Source organism: Zootoca vivipara, chromosome 15 (assembly GCF_963506605.1).
Source record: "Zootoca vivipara chromosome 15, rZooViv1.1, whole genome shotgun sequence".
In the NCBI taxonomy this organism is placed as follows: domain Eukaryota; kingdom Metazoa; phylum Chordata; class Lepidosauria; order Squamata; family Lacertidae; genus Zootoca; species Zootoca vivipara.
In genome coordinates, this window is record NC_083290.1 from 7578062 (window position 1) to 7593758 (window position 15697).

At 46.5% G+C, this 15697-nt stretch overlaps 1 protein-coding gene and 1 long non-coding RNA gene across 8 annotated transcripts in view; one reads left to right on the forward strand and one right to left on the reverse strand.

Annotated features, from left to right (window-relative positions):
• The window catches only part of LOC132593242 (uncharacterized), a 329416-nt gene that overhangs the window by 308153 nt on the left and 5566 nt on the right, over positions 1-15697 (reverse strand). The window lies entirely within an intron of this gene.
• CUEDC1 (CUE domain containing 1) overlaps positions 8025-15697 on the forward strand; it is a 65795-nt gene continuing 58122 nt past the window's right edge. For 2 of the 7 annotated variants that reach the window (XM_060283092.1, XM_060283089.1), the window contains exon 1: positions 8027-8303. The gene's annotated coding sequence lies outside the window, so the exon portion shown is untranslated. Of the gene's footprint in view, positions 8304-8330; positions 8518-15697 lie in introns of those variants that run through there. The other 5 variants (XM_035139296.2, XM_035139292.2, XM_060283093.1 and 2 more) reach the window with 4 other exon arrangements.

Consider the following 15697-nt stretch of genomic DNA (forward strand, 5'->3'; position numbering starts at 1 on the left):
CAGCTCCAGGTCTTGTTTTTGCTGACTGTATAGAGCTTCTCCATCTTTGGCTGCAGAGAATATAATCAATCTGATTTCGATGCTGCCCATTTGGTGATATCCATGTGTAGAGTCGTCTCTTGTGTTGTTGGAAGAGAGTGTTTGTGATGACCAGCTTGTTCTCTTGACAGAACTCTATTAGCCTTTGCCCTGCTTCATTTTGAACTCCAAGGCCAAACTTGCCAGTTATTCCTTTTATCTCTTGATTCCCTACTTTAGCATTCCAATCCCCTGTAATGAGAAGAACATCCTTCTTTGGTGTCATTTCTAGAAGGTGTTGTAGGTCTTCATAGAATTGGTCAATTTCACTTTCTTCAGCACCGGTAGTTGGTGCATAAACTTGGATTACTGTGATGTTAAAAGGTCTGCCTTGGATTCGTATTGAGATCATTCTGTCATTTTTGAAATTGCATCCCATTACAGCTTTTGCCACTCTTTTGTTGACTATGAGGGCCACTCCATTTCTTTTACGGGATTCTTGCCCACAGTAGTAGATATGATAGTCACCCGAATTGAATTCGCCCATTCCCTTCCATTTTAGTTCACTGATGCCCAGGATGTCGATATTTATTCTTGTCATCTCATTTTTGACCACATCCAGCTTACCTCCATCCATGGTTCTTACATTCCAGGTTCCTATGCAATATTTTTCTTTACAGCATCGGACTTTCCTTTCGCTTCCAGGCATATCCGCAACTGAGCGTCCTTTCGGCTTTGGCCCAGCCGCTTCATCAGCTCTGAATCTACTTGTACTTGACCTCCGCTCTTCCTCAGTAGCATGTTGGACGCCTTCCGACCTGAGGGGCTCATCTTCCAGCGTCATAACTTTTATATGCCTGTTGTCTTTGTCCATGGAGTTTTCTTGGCAGGGATACTGGAGTGGCTTGCCAGTTCCTTCTCCAGGTGGATCACGTTTGGTCAAAACTCTCCACTATGACCTGTCCATCTTGGGTGGCCCTGCATGGCATAGCTCATAGCTTCTCCGAGTTATTCAAGCCCCTTCGCCACGACAAGGCATTGATCCATGAAGGGGTTAAACAGTCATAGCTTCCCCCAAAAGTACCCTGGCATGTGGTTAGGTAAGGGTGTCGAGAGTTGCTAGGAAACCCCTATTGCCCTTAAGAGTTACAATTTCCAGAGTTCTCTGAGAAGACAAATGGATAAACCATTCTGGGAATTGTATCTCTGTGAAGGAAGTCAGGGTTTCACAGCTACTATCGGCACCCTTTAACAAACCAGTTCTTTTGGAGAAGCCGTGACTTAAAAGTGGTACAAGTGTCTTTTAAATACAGTGGTAACTCAGTTTATGGACTTAACCCATTACGGAAGTCCGTTCTTAAACCAAAACTTCTTAAACCGAGGAGCGCTTTCCCTAACGAGGCCTCCCGCCGCCTGTGCCCTTCCACCGTTCGGGTTCCGTTCTTAGACCAAGGTAAAGTTCTCAAACCAAGACACTATTTCGGGTTTTGCAGAGTTTGTAAACCAAATTGTTCTTAAAATGGACTGTTCTTAAACCGAGGTACCACTGTATGCATGATATGGATGTGACTCTGACTGCCAACCTCTGATTCAGCAGAGGAGCATTTTGAAATGTTTGTGGTCTTGTAGTCCTGACTTCCTTGGGTTGCTGTTGTTTGGGGGAAATGTAGGGGTAAAGGAAATCTCTGATAAGCTGGACCCAGGCCATTTTGGGGGTTGTAGGTAATTACAGCCACCTTAATTCAATCTGGGAGGCTCACTTTTTTAATTTTAAGCCTATGCATAGACCTGATGCCTGTAGGCTTAATTAAAATATTGGTTGGTTGATAAACAAGTTTGTTTTTTTAAAGCATTATTTATTGAAATGTGTGAAAGCTCAAGAAAATAATAAATATTTTGCATCAAGACTGGATGCAGTCAGCTGTCACAGAGATGTATAACTTAGCAGTTGAGTGCCAGCAGGATTGGAGTCAAAAGTGGGGGCGGTGGGTGTTCCTCTGAAACTTACTCAGATTTATTATTTACAGACTTTATTAATTGCTTTATATTAGAAATATCAAAACTGTCTAAAAATCAATTTTTTAAAAAAAATTCTCTGCTTTTACCAAGCAACCTCCATGAACAATTTTACCCAGCTTTCGGCTGTAATACTTGAAGCCAAGGCAAGCTCGCTCTCACTGCAGTTTGGGCCCGTCATACCAAATTGGGTGAAGTCACACCAAAATCATGTTTTGGTCTGCCATGTTTATTCAAAATGGCACCCTGCATGCAAACTTTGACAAAGAGTGCTGCCTCCACTTTGGGGACTCTCATGTTGAGTTTGGTGTTATATTGAGAGATGGCCAAGCCTATCGCCAAAAATGAGTGAAGTCGTCCCAAAGTGATGTTTCAGTCTTCCATCTTGATTCAAAATGGTGTCTGCCATACCAGTATCAAACAGCTGCCACGACCTCGGAAACACTCCTGCAGAGTTTGGTGATGATAACCAATGTTGGGACCCATAGAGTGAACAGACCAGAGAAAAAAACAGCTTTCCAAAATACATAGTACACAAGAGGGAAGTGCCTGATGCTGCCAGGGAATTCTTAAAAAGCAAAAATATACAGTATGTGAGTTTGGACCCGTCAAGCCAAAGTTACGAAGTTTTGCCAAAGTCATGTTTTGGTCCATCTTTATTCAAAATGGTATTGGCATCCAAACATCAGCAAAGGTTGCCTCTGCCTCCTCAGGAACCCTTGTTGTGAGTTGGTGATAGATTGAGTGGTGTCCAAACACATAGGAGCCAAACAGGACAGACAAGCAATAGGCTTTCCCAAATACGGAATTTCTCAAGTACGGAGAGGCTGGTTGGCTGACAGTCTGAACACTAGCACTTCTGTTATGGCATTAGGATACAGTGCAATGTTTTGTTTAAGGCCCTGCTCATCTGATCTAAAACTTGTCAATAGTCCTGTTGATGTCTAGCTTTGTTCAATTCTGGATTTTGTATTGTAAGCTGTGTTGTCAATTCACTTTACTACAGTTCTATCAAGCTCCATGCCTTCTCTCTGACCTACACTTTGAAACAAGACTGGATGATTAATATTTTAGCAATCATTTGCTGCCTGTACTTCAAAGCCAGCTTGAAATGATAAAAAGTCATTGGCGCTAGACAAATAGCAGGGTTGGTTTTTTAAAACCAAAAAACCTGCCTGATTGTAAAAGTGCACTTTGTCCTCCTCCCATTTATAATAAATTGGCTTTAAAGCCAGACAAAAATCCACAAATGCAAAACTTGGAATATTCTGCATGTCAGACACAAAATGACATGCACAGCACTCCAAAGGATGGATCACTGGGTGAGTGAACATTTGAGTAATTATAGCTGGCCACAGGCTAACCATGATTCACAGGAATAACTGTTCTTTAAAAAGAAAAACAAAGGAAGTACCTTTTGGGGATTTGACAGTCATATCCTAAAGATGAGTAATAGCTCTTTAGTTTGGTTCCAGACTTCAGCTCCATTTTTTCCCCATCATTAAAGTTGTGTTGATCCTGCAGATGATATAACTACAGTAACAGGCACTTGTTTTTTTAATTTGGTCTGATTTATTTGTCTAGCAGTGCAATCCTGGGCATAGGAGCCACTGTTTCACAGTGCTTAATCCCTAGTACAGGGTGACGGTGGGGATTTCAGCCCACTTTCCCTAACGGCCACAAACCAATGGTGAGTGTGGCCCATTGGGACAGGTGGGGTGGAATGCAGGGAGGCCAACAGTAGGTGGAGTCAGAGCTAATGGCGGGTAGAGTTGGAGCCAATTAATTTTGCCTCCACACTCCCTGCTGAGTTCTCCAAAGGCAACACTGCTACTGAGAAGTTGGCACTGCCACCCCCTCGACTGGTTTGCAGCAGGTAGGCAGGTGAGGTCTGGCTGAGGGCACACTGAGCTTGGCATAACAGTGCCCCAACCAGGTGGGGCACTGGATGTGATTGTTGCCCTTGTACAGTAGGCTACAGCCCAGCTACATACATGTACATCTCTCTCCAGACAAGCATGAAGCATGAATATAATTGAAGGACACTTACTCCAGAGGAAAAAAAAGCCTGGGGAAGGAGGAGGAAGCTGACAACCAGTACCAGCCCCTAGACTGGATTTACAGTGTCTCAGCTTTGTGTACACTGGCTTCGTCATGTCCACAGTATGGAAGATGGCAGGATCCCCAAAGACATGGTCTATGTGGAGCTGGCTTTCAGCACCAGGCCAGTTGGCAGACCAACTCTTGTGTTACAAAGATGTCTGCAGCCGGCACATCTGGCAACACCAACTCTGCCATGTGGGAATCCCTTGCAGACAACCACAGTGCCTGGAGATAGGCAGTCAGGTCGTGCAGAGTGACCAGAGGAGAAATGACTGCTGGGAGGAGTGCAGAGAGAAGACACGCCCTGGTGCATCTACAGCAGCACTACTAGATGCCTTCATCTGCCCCAGCTGCAACAAAACATGCCTCTCCCGTATCAGTCTCTGCGACCACAGCAGGTGCTGCAACCTTCCCAAAAACATGGCCTCACCCCCAATGGCGCATTTAGGTAGGTGGGGTGCTGGCTGAGGATAGACTGAGCTTGGTGGGCCAACCCCCTCCCTACAAACAGTTCAGATTGCAAAGCACGTGAGAGGAACCTGAGGTTTAATGTGTGCTAATAAAGGATAGTAACTGAGTTTTTTTGTTTGTTTTTTGGGGGGGCAGATGAGATGGTGATCTATTTATGGATGCTACCTTTCAAAGTGTGCTAATGGATGCTAAAAATACCAGCCCAGGTGACACAAGTAGGGCTCTGCCCGTCTAGAATGGTTGGGTGATGAATGGGAGGAAGGCGAGACTGACTAGGCCTGACTCATCAATCCCAGTTTGCATGAGATTGCCTTATACAGGACCAGACCGTTGATCTTTCTAGCTTGGTCTAAGGCAGCTTCCTATGTCCTTAAAACCACACCTATCACATGTGATCTGTGGGGTGTGCTGGACCTGATGCCCTCCAGATGTTTTGGACAATGATTTCCATCAGCCTGAGCTGGCAATGCTTGTCTTATCTGGTTTTGTCATTACTCATTATGTTCTGTGGACTGGTTGTTTTGGAGAAGGGGGAAAGCACCTGTCTCTACAGGAGGCAGATTGGAGTTTGGGGGAAGTGTCATCACTGTTCTGGTGACCCTTAGCTCTGCTTCTCCATAACATCTCAGTCAGGAGAGGCTGTACACCATCTGGACCAGTGTTTCACAAACTTGGGTGTCCAGCTTTTTTGGACTACAATTCCTATCACCCCAGCTAGCAGAACCAGTGGTCAGGGATGATGGGAACCGTCGTTCAAAAGCAGCCGGAGACCCAAGTTTGGGAAACATTGATCTGGACCATAGTCTGGGCACAATGGCAGACTGGATGGGGCCCAGTAAACTGATCCTGAACCCTGGGAAGACTGAGGCGCTGTAGGTTGGTGGTTCCTGAGTCTGGGTGTTCTCCTGAAACTCTTTTTGTCACTAGAGGCCCAGTGGCTAGGATTGCCTTTCACCTACCACAGCTGGTGTGTCAATTATGGCCATTCTTGGACAAGGATAGTTGAGGCCATGGTGATTAATAGAATCAGGAAGGGATCCAGTACATCATCTATGAATATGCACCTGTCTCCTACGGGGATCGAACCTGCAACCTTGGCATTATCAGCACCATGCTCTAACCCAGGCATCCCCAAACTGCAGCCCTCCAGATGTTTTGGCCTACAACTCCCATGATCCCTAGCTAACAGGACCAGTGGTCAGGGAAGATGGGAATTGTAGTCCAAAACATATGGAGGGCCGAAGTCTGGGGATGCCTGCTCTAACCAACTGAACTATCCAGGCTGAGCACTGAGACTCCATTATTGCAGGCCTGATCTAGAGGCTCCAACTGGTGTCTTCTGCATTTGCAGCACCAAAGTGACCTCCCCAGGGCACAACCCTGGGCGGTGTGTATGGAGGTCCTGGGCTGCTCAGATGACAAGATGGCCTCTTGGCCTTGCTGATGTGGTCCAAAGGAAAGCAGAGAAAGTTATTTAGGACCAGCTTGGCTGCAGGAGTTGCCAGAAGCAGGAGTACAAGGCACCATCCAACCGTCTTAGGGACTCCACTCCAGATTTGTGTAGGGTTTACTCCTTAGCCTTTTATTCTCCTGAAGATGTTCTGCAACGCACCAGGTACATATTTTTCCTCCTTCTGAATCAACAGGGACCTCATTGCTGCATCTAATGTTACTGCCTTGGTCTTCTAAGCCAACAAGTGTGCACTGACCCACTAGGAGGGTTGGGTGGACTGGACATCTTATTGGGAGGGCCATCTCAGAGGTGGAGCATCTGCTTTGCTTGCAAAAGGTCCCAGGTTCAATCCCCAGCATCTCCAGGTAGGGCTGTTAATGTCCCTTCCCTGAAACCCTGGGAAACCACTGCCAGTCAGTGTAGACAATACTGAGCTGTGTGGACTAAGGACTCTGTATAAGGCAGCAGATTAAACCAGTTGCTACATTGGGGGAGGTACCAGCATTGTTAGGGCAAAAATCTGGGTGCGAGAATGCTCAGCCACCCAGCTCATCAGGCAAGGGTCTGTGGTTGTTGCGGAGTATAAACTGAAGGAGTCCAGCCACGATCCGGAGCAAACAGCAAGGTTTATTACTGCGCAGCAGGTTCAATGCCAGACTGAACACCGTGAACAGGGCTGCAAGAACTTTTAAAAGTTCCCACCACCCTCCCATAATGCACATCAAAAGCATCATACATACATCACTTGTGACAGGGTAAAACGTCAGAAAAAAGGGGAAGGTGCAAGGGACATTAGCATACAGGTAAACAGGAGGTAAACAGGATTAACATAAGGTAACAATGCACGATGTCCCAGGGCATTGATAAGCAAGTACCAGTAAGTATCTGGGAGGGGATCCTTGAGTACCTGGCGGGGGGGGGGGGGGCGGACAATGGGTCCAGGTGTGTGTATTGCCTCTGGCTTCGGAGGGTCGGGAATGGCAGGAGATGGTACCTGAATGGATTATGGATATGCAGAGGAGCACCACCCTGGCTACGTGACCTCTTGCTTAAAGGATTATGGCTGTTCCCTGCATCCCTGAGAGTCCTTGACCAGAGTCGCAAAAGGGGGTTTCATTTAGAAATACAGATACACGGTATTCATTCATAAAGAAATATGGTTACATAGAGTCTCAGGCAACAGAGAAAGGGTAGGAAAGGGAGCCTTTATTACACAGGGCTTGATCTTGAGGGGTTCGTGTTGGTGCGATACTAGAGTGGTGTTGTAGGATCAGACGGGGTCCCCTTGAGGGCATTTGTGCCAATATTGATTCCCAAATGAAGCCTCGTTTGGGTGCCCCCCCTATAAAATTCCCTAACAAGTATTTTAATGTTGCTTGTTAGTAAAAACACATGGGAAATGGGTTTTTGATTTTATTCAAAATGTTAGATTATGGGTTGTAGCCAATGCCAGTTTGCTAGATCACTCAGAGTAGATCTACTGAAAATAATGAACACGAGTCACTTGGGTCTATTAATTTTAATGGGTCTATGCAGAGTAACACTGAGTTTTGCCCACCCACAAATTACTTGCAGGACTGTCCAAAACGCCATAATAATAATAATAATAATAATAATAATAATAAATAATAATAATAATAATAATAATAATAATATGGTCGTATACTTTCTTGAGCTTGTCTCTTGGCCCCGGCGGGCAATGCTGAGGAGTCACAATTTGATATGTGCCCGGGTCCTCATGACATGTGTTTGCGCGTGACGGACCGGGGCTATGGGTCTGAAGATCCCCAACAGGAAGGGAAATTAGGGGGAGGGCAAACTCCCGGCCAAATTTGGGAGCTGCTGCTCTAGTCTTTTGTGAGCTCCTCCTCTTTCTACCCCGCCGTGTTCTCGACACCCCCCCCCGCTTTCCTCCTCAAATCTGTGCCACTTGTGGCGAGGCGGCCTTCCTGCGGGGAGGAGGGGTGTGTTACACAGCTGCGTTTCAAACAACCGGCCGCTAGGCTTGGGGAGGGGAAAAGGTGGGGGGGGGGCTAAGAGAAGCAGAGAGAAAAGGAGCTTCGCCCGCCGTTAAGTTGCCCTCCTGTGTTTGCAATGGATCTGTGACCATCGGGGAGGGAGAGGCGACCCAGCAAAGCAGCCACACCAACATATATTAAAAGGTGCGCCTTCTCCAGCGACCAACCTGCCCCCCTCTCCAAGGTCTTGGATACGGAGGAGGAACAACTGCGAGGGAACTAACGTAGGTAGACCGGGAGAGCGGGGAGGGAGAAGCGGGCGTAGCTTTTCCACAGGGGAGGGGTCGGCGGCGGCAGCAGCGGCAGCAGCAGCAGGAGGATCCTTGCAACACCCAGCGCGTTCTCCCTACCCATATCTTCGGCTAGCCCTATCCTACTTCCCCCAGCAGCCCAGCGGTGTCGCGCGTCTCCCCTCCAAGCCCTCCTTGACTGGCGCGGGTAAGCTTTGGAACGTTGGGGGTGGGGAGCTGGGCGGGGGAGGGGCCCTTTTGGAACGCCGAGGAGCCTTTTGGAACGCCGGGGACGGAATTGTTGCTACTTTTCGCCGCTTCCCTTTTCGTGCGCGCCGAGGAAAATAAAGGGGGTTGGGAACCCCACCCCCGAAACACGGGGTAGGCTGTTCCTACCCTCCACCCGGCCGGGTTTCCGAAAGCTGTAGCAGCAGCTGACTTTTCAGCCCACCCACCCCGCATCTCCCCTCCATAGCGGCCTGTTTTTGAGCCAGCGGTGCCTCTCGCCTCCCTCTCCCTTTGCGCCTCAGAGGGCCCTCTCCTTTGATGAGGCGCGTTCTCGGCTCTGCTTTCGGTTCCTCGCTCCTAAGAAGGACCTGGCGGATTGGAGACGCGTGGGTTGGCTGGTTGGTTGGTGTCCCTGCGCGTCTTCCTTCTTTTCCAGGCGGTCATGTCCCCCACCCCCTTTTGCCACCACCCCACCCCCTTATTTCAACTACGAGGGGCGTGTGGTTTGGAGGGCGCAGATAGAGCGTCTAGCGACTCTAGCCCAATTTAAAGGGGTGTGTTTTTAAGCAAAACGAGCTTTGCTTTGAGAGGGCGCAGAGAGAGAGAGAGAGAGAAGCTGGCAAGCATGGCTGACCTGGGAAGGGAATCAAGGAAGAGCTTTGTTGTTGTCTTGACACCTACCTTTCAAAGTTTACTTCTTTGGCATACCTTCCTTGTTTACATAATGAGGCGCTTTGGAGAGGTTTGGGACCACCTCTCTTCCCCCAACCTTCATTAATTAGGAGGAACTGGTCCTAGAATTGTATTTCTACTATTCTTCTCACAGCCCCTCTCCCAAATAATCTACTTTCCCATCTCCATTCCACAATAGTTGCACATTTGTTTCACTTTTTCAAATTTCTTCCAAGTTCAGCATCATAGTAATAATAATCCGCAGTATTCTCATTAATGAATATATATACTGCTTAATTGCCAAACACACCTTTTAAGCAACTTACAAGTATAAAACCAATTACAAAATAAGAAAATGGTGTGTAAATAAGAATGCACAATAAAACAATTCGATTGAAACATTAAAATAAGCATGTATAAAAAAGCAAAGCAAACACCTTTGAAGAGCGCAACAGTTAAAAAAAGCAATTAAAACAATAAAAATTAAATATAGTAATAGTAATGTGTTTGCATTGAACTGGAGTGCTCTGATGCTGCTGATAATGTATTCTTGTAATCCATGAGACACCTGTCAGGTATAGTATGGCTATGGTATTATCTCCACATTGCAGAGAGGATAAACTGAGGCTGAGAGAGAATGGCTTGTTTAAGGCTACATAGTTCTTGTGGGAGGTGAGATGAACTGATTTTACTCTGGTTGTAGCAGCTACTTAATGCCAGTGCTTCATTAAAAAAGAAAAATGAGAGGTTCTGTATCCTGAATGGTGGGCTATCAGTTGTAATAAACGGGACCTAGTTATGGCTGGTTTATTTCCGGTAGTTTCTTCATTTTTGATACACACTAATGCAGTTCCATTTCTGAAATCTGTCTCTACTTTGTCACATAGATGCATTGCTTGAGTGGCATGGGAAATTGGCTACCTTTGTGCAGGTAAAAGCACCCACTAGGTAAAGGTAAAGGACCGTTAGGTCCAGTTGTGAACGACTCGGGTTGCGGTGCTCATTTTGCTTTATTGGCTGAGGGAGCGGGTGTACAGCTTCTGGGTCATGTGGCCAGCATGACTAAGCTGCTTCTGGCGAACCAGAGCAGCGCACGGAAATGCCGTTTACCTTCCCGCCAGAGCGGTACCTATTTATCTACTTGCACTTTGACGTGCTTTCGAACTGCTAGGTTGGCAGGAGCAGGGACCGAGCAACGGGAGCTCACTCCGTCACGGGGATTCGAACCGCCAACCTTCTGATCGGCAAGCCCTAGGCTCTGTGGTTTAGACCACAGCGCCACCCGTGTCCCTGAAAAGCATCCACTAGTGTCTCTCAAATGCTCCAATTTGACAAAAAAGGTAGCAGAAAGCTTGTTGTGTGGGATCCACTGGTGGTCTACTAGGTTCCATTGGGTTCTCGGGCTGAAGTTGGAAGTGACTGAAGTGTCATTGTTTCCAAACTGCACTGTTAAGATTGAAAAGATTTGGTTCTCATTGTCTGACTCACTCTTGGCCAGTTGGAGTGTTGCTCCCCACCTGAGAATTGATGCCGTAGCATCACTGTTCACATTGCCTGCCAGGTAAAATGGCACAGACAGTTCCCAGCACACGGAAATAAATGCAGAAAGTGCTTTTCTGGGAGAAGGATGACACCTTGTTTCTGAGAAGAATCTTCCTTCTTCTATCAAAGTCATTTTGATGGTTTGGATGTGGCCTGGGAAGTTTTCATTGTTAACTGTTGTGACAGGATTCAATTTCATTGATAGTTGTTGATGACATGCCCATCAAAGGATGGAAATGCTTGAAATCCGCTTGGAATTTTGAAACTTGCAAATAAGGAAGGTGGCAGAGACCATGCATTGGTTTATTCGCTGGTGATGTCATGATGCCCCTTTCCTTATTGCTGTTCTTTGTCGAATTGGGCAGACCACAGCTTTTCCAAGATCAGTCTATTAACTTTGACCCTAACATCTTTCTCACAACACCTTTCTCACTTGGTTGGATAAAAGATTTTAGAAGGAGTAATTTGATAGGCTCAGTTGCAGGCATCTGAAGGATATTACAGTACTGGTACCTTGATTCTACCACACAGAAGTGATTTTATGTTCCATTCTTCTGTGCAACACCTTAACAGAATATATTTAATTAGATGCAGATGCAATTCCAAAACGTGGAATAAAGTCTAAATATGAAGGTGGGAAATGAATACAAAAAGAAATACAATCTTCCTCCTGGAATAGAAATATTCAGGCTCTGCAATCCTGTACACACTTGAATTCAACAGGGCTTAACCTCTAAGTAGGCATGTAGAGGATTGCACTGTAAATCTGCTATATATTTGGACAGCTGCCTGTTAGCTATGCATTCAGACATCTCTTAAGATATAATTTGTGTGATGATTCCTGAGATCCATGAGCAGGTTTTTGCCTGTGTTTGGATACAATTGAACATCACTTTGAATCAAGATGGTGGCTTGAACCTTTCAAAATTGCACTGATTGTAACTACAAGCAATACCAGGGATGGGGCTATATATTTCGTCCTGTGTTCTGTACATCGACTGCTCCTGTTTAATAGTGACCCAATTAAAGAAACCTTAGTTGGCTGATTGTATGAATTTTAGTTGGTTGATTAACTAAATTTGCATAAATTCACCCATGGATAAAACAATATCTAAATAGTTCTTTAAACTTGTAAAACATCTTGACCTGGACCCAGGTGGCGCTGTGGGTTAAACCACAGAGTTTGGGGCTTGCTGATCAGAAGGTTGGCAGTTCAAATCCCCGCGACGGGGTGAGCTCCCGTTGCTCGGTCCCAGCTCCTGCCCACCTAACAGTTCGAAAGCACATCAAAGTGCAAGTAGATAAATAGGAACCGCTCCGGCGGGAAGGTAAACGGCATTTCCGTGCACTGCTCTGGTTCGCCAGAAGCAGCTTTGGCATGCTTGCCACATGACCCGGAAGCTCTCTGCGGACAAATGCCGGCTCCCTCGGCCTATAGAGCGAGATGAGTGCCACAACCCCAGAGTCGGACACGACTGGACCTGATGGTCAGGGGCCCCTTTACCTTTTTAAGCAGAGGCTTGATAGGCATATGTCAAGAATGCTTTGATGGTGTTTCCTGCTTGGCAGGGGGTTGGACTGGATGGCCCTTGTGGTCTCTTCCAACTCTATGATTCTATGATGTTGCCATCAACAAAGCAGGACCCTCTTGGTCCTTCTGTGCGGTGCTCAAAATTCCTCTGGCGTGTTTTGCAACTGGTACATGCCCAGTTGCGACCACCTGCATTCTGCCCTACTGGTGCCAATGAGCATCTTTTAAAAGTGGGGTTTGATCACAGGGCAGCATTTCAGATTTTGGAAGGTGGTGGAGGCAAAGAGAAGAGATAATCATCAAGGTTTAAAGGATACTTTTTCCAATCTGACTCCCACCATCCCTGACTATTGGCCATGTGACCTAGAGCTGATAGACGTTGTAGTCGAAAACATCTGGAAGACACAAGAGTGATGTAAAGGCCAGGTTTTTTTGATACCCTGAGAATTAAATTGCCAAATTAAATTTCCCAGAAACAGCATGCTTTAAGAGCATTTGCTGTGGTTACTTTTTTTAAAGACCCATAATTATTGTGATATGATTGGCACAGGCTAGAATACCACCACCCCTCCGAAGTAATGGGACTGTGCCTTCCAGCATGCAAGCCCATTTAATAGTTTATTGTTGGGTTGCTATGATCCTGCGCGTGCTTTCCTTGGAAGAGGCCCCACTGAATTCTGGGAGACTTACTTCTGAGTGAATATGCCTGGAACTGGGTTCCAGCTCTGAAGCATCTTTGAGCAGGCTCAAGATCTAGGTTGGTCCAGAGGTGTGTTGTGGAAGCCAGTTAGTGGGATAGATGCATGGACTTAGCTTCTGAATTTGATCCCTGTATCCTCAATGTCTCTTAGTGTATCGGAATTAATTTGGGAACTGCTTGCTGACAGCCCGGATCACAGATGTCTGTTTTCTAAAACAGTGTGGTTTATTTCCCTTTGTTAAGAATTTTACATTCCTGTGGGCGGACAATAACTCGCCTTTGGATGAAAGTCTGCAAATGTTTCCAGCTCAGAACATACCTTCGCTTCGCCTCTAATGTAAAGAGTACATTTTCCAGATGCCATCTAATACTGCAGTAATATATATAGATTTGCAGCCCTCCAGATGTGCGGGTGAAAACTGGCCGGGGAGAGGTGTCTGTGGGTGGGCGGAAACTGCTTCCACTCCACTTCCTGAATCTTCCTCACCTCCTTGTGTTTTGTTTTCCTCTTGGTCTCTTTCATCTCGGGTGCTACCAAGTGTTTGGTCACTATGCCGTCGACTTTTAAGAGAAGCGGGAATCAAACTTGGACCTAGAGCTGCTAGGTCTAACCTCAGAGCGCCTTGCGAAAGCTCAGCAAATCATAAGAGGAGATCGGCTTAAGTTAAGGTTCAAACCTTGAACGGAGCAGAAGAAGACTTAAAATGAGTGGTGAAAGAGTGGGCCAACCAGTTCCATCTGTCTGAGATTTGAAGAAGAGGCTGCAATCCCATGTGCACCTTCCTGAGAGTAAGGCAGTGGGGGTACTTCTGAGCAAACATGCATAACATGTGCCATGTGTTTCTTAGGTGGCAACATCCCCATATTTAAATCACACCGGACACCAAGGAGACCTGTGGTAAGGGGCGAAAGCCATGGCTGAAACCTCTTAGTAAGCAGGGGAATCAAAATTGCCACTGGGTGCACCAGTGTGGTAACCCATATTTTAATTTCGATTGTGTGCGTTGGATGCAAAATGCCTTGGCTGCATGCTACCCAGGGAAGGACCAAGATAGACAGCATTGTGCATGCTGGGTGGGACTGATGGGAGTTGAAGACCAATAGCACCTGGAGAGCCACCAGCCAGGGCTCAGAGGGGCTCAGCACATCTGATTACATAAGTCAAACCTGCATGTGATAAAGCAGGCATCCCCAAACTGCGGCCCTCCAGATGTTTTGGCCTACAACTCCCATGATCCCTAGCTAACAGGACCAGTGGTCAGGGATGATGGGAATTGTAGTCCAAAACATCTGGAGGGCCAAAGTTTGGGGATGCCTGTGATAAGGTGATCGGAGGATTGTTGGGGCAGAGGACTGAGGAAGCCAAGCATTTCGTTATTGGTTGGTAGTTTCAAAATCAACCCCGTGATTTTTTTTTTTAATGGGAAAACCATCAGACTCCAGTGGGGGAGAAATGGAATGGATGGTGGCTAATGGATTGAAGTTGAATCCCGACAAGACAGAAGTACTGTTTTGGGGGGACGGGGACAGCAGATGTGGGGGACTCCCTGGTCCTGAATGGGGTAACTGTGCCCCTGAAGGACCAGGTGCGCAGCCTGGGAGTCATTTTGGACTCACAGCTGTCCATGGAACCACAGGTTAATTCTGTGTTCAGGGCAGCTGTCTACCAGCTCCATTTGGTACGCCGGCTGAGACCCTACCTGCCTGCACATTGTCTCGCCAGCATGGTACACGCACTGGGTATCTCCCACTTGGACTACTGCAATGCACTCTGTGTGGGGCTACCTTTGAAGGTGACTCGGAAACTACAATTCAGAATGCGGCAGCTAGACTGGGAGCAGCTGCTGAGACCACGTAACACCAGTCTTGAAAGACCTACACTAGCTCCCAGTACGTTTCCGAGCACAATTCAAAGTGTTGGTGCTGACCTTTAAAGTGACCTCGGCCCTGTATACCTGAAGGAGCGTCTCCACCCCCATCATTCAGCATGGACACTGAGATCGAACACCAAGGGCCTTCTGGCGGGTCCCACGCTGTGAGAAGTGAAGCTGCAGGAAACCAGGCAGAGGGCCTTCTCAGTAGTGGCACCCACCCTATGGAATGCCTTCCCATCAGATGTTAAGTAATTATTTAACATTTAGGAAACATCTGAAGGCAGCCCTGTATAGGGAAGCTTTTTAAGGTTTATGTTTTGTTATGTTTTTATGTATGCTGGAAGCTGCCCAGATGGGTGGGGTACAAATAATAAATTATTATTATTATTATTATTATTATTAATTGATTTACTAAGATAAAGATACAGCAGGAAGGATTCAGTAAAAGAAAACCAATTTAGGGAGCAGTCCAAATAGCACTTGAAATTGGTGCATTTATGTCCTCTGAAGCTCATGAAGTTGAGCAAATACAGACACAGCCATTTCTCTGAGGCCACATCAGCGCATTTCTGGGACGGCTGCTCTTGGGTATTTGCAGTCTTTTCCGCTGCACGGCTTTGCCGCCTGATGCTTATTGTAATGGCTCAAGAGCTAATGTCCTAAATCCAAAATAAATTAAAAGGTGTTCCTTCATTTACCGCAACAAAATGACTTCCTCCTCCTCCTGCCTCTAAATCCTGGGCTGGCTATTAGTTTCCTGGCTCGGTGTTGGGGCAATTATTATCCTCTGTTCTTCCAGCATCTCAAATCTCCCTTGCAAGATTTTTAATTTAAAATCTAA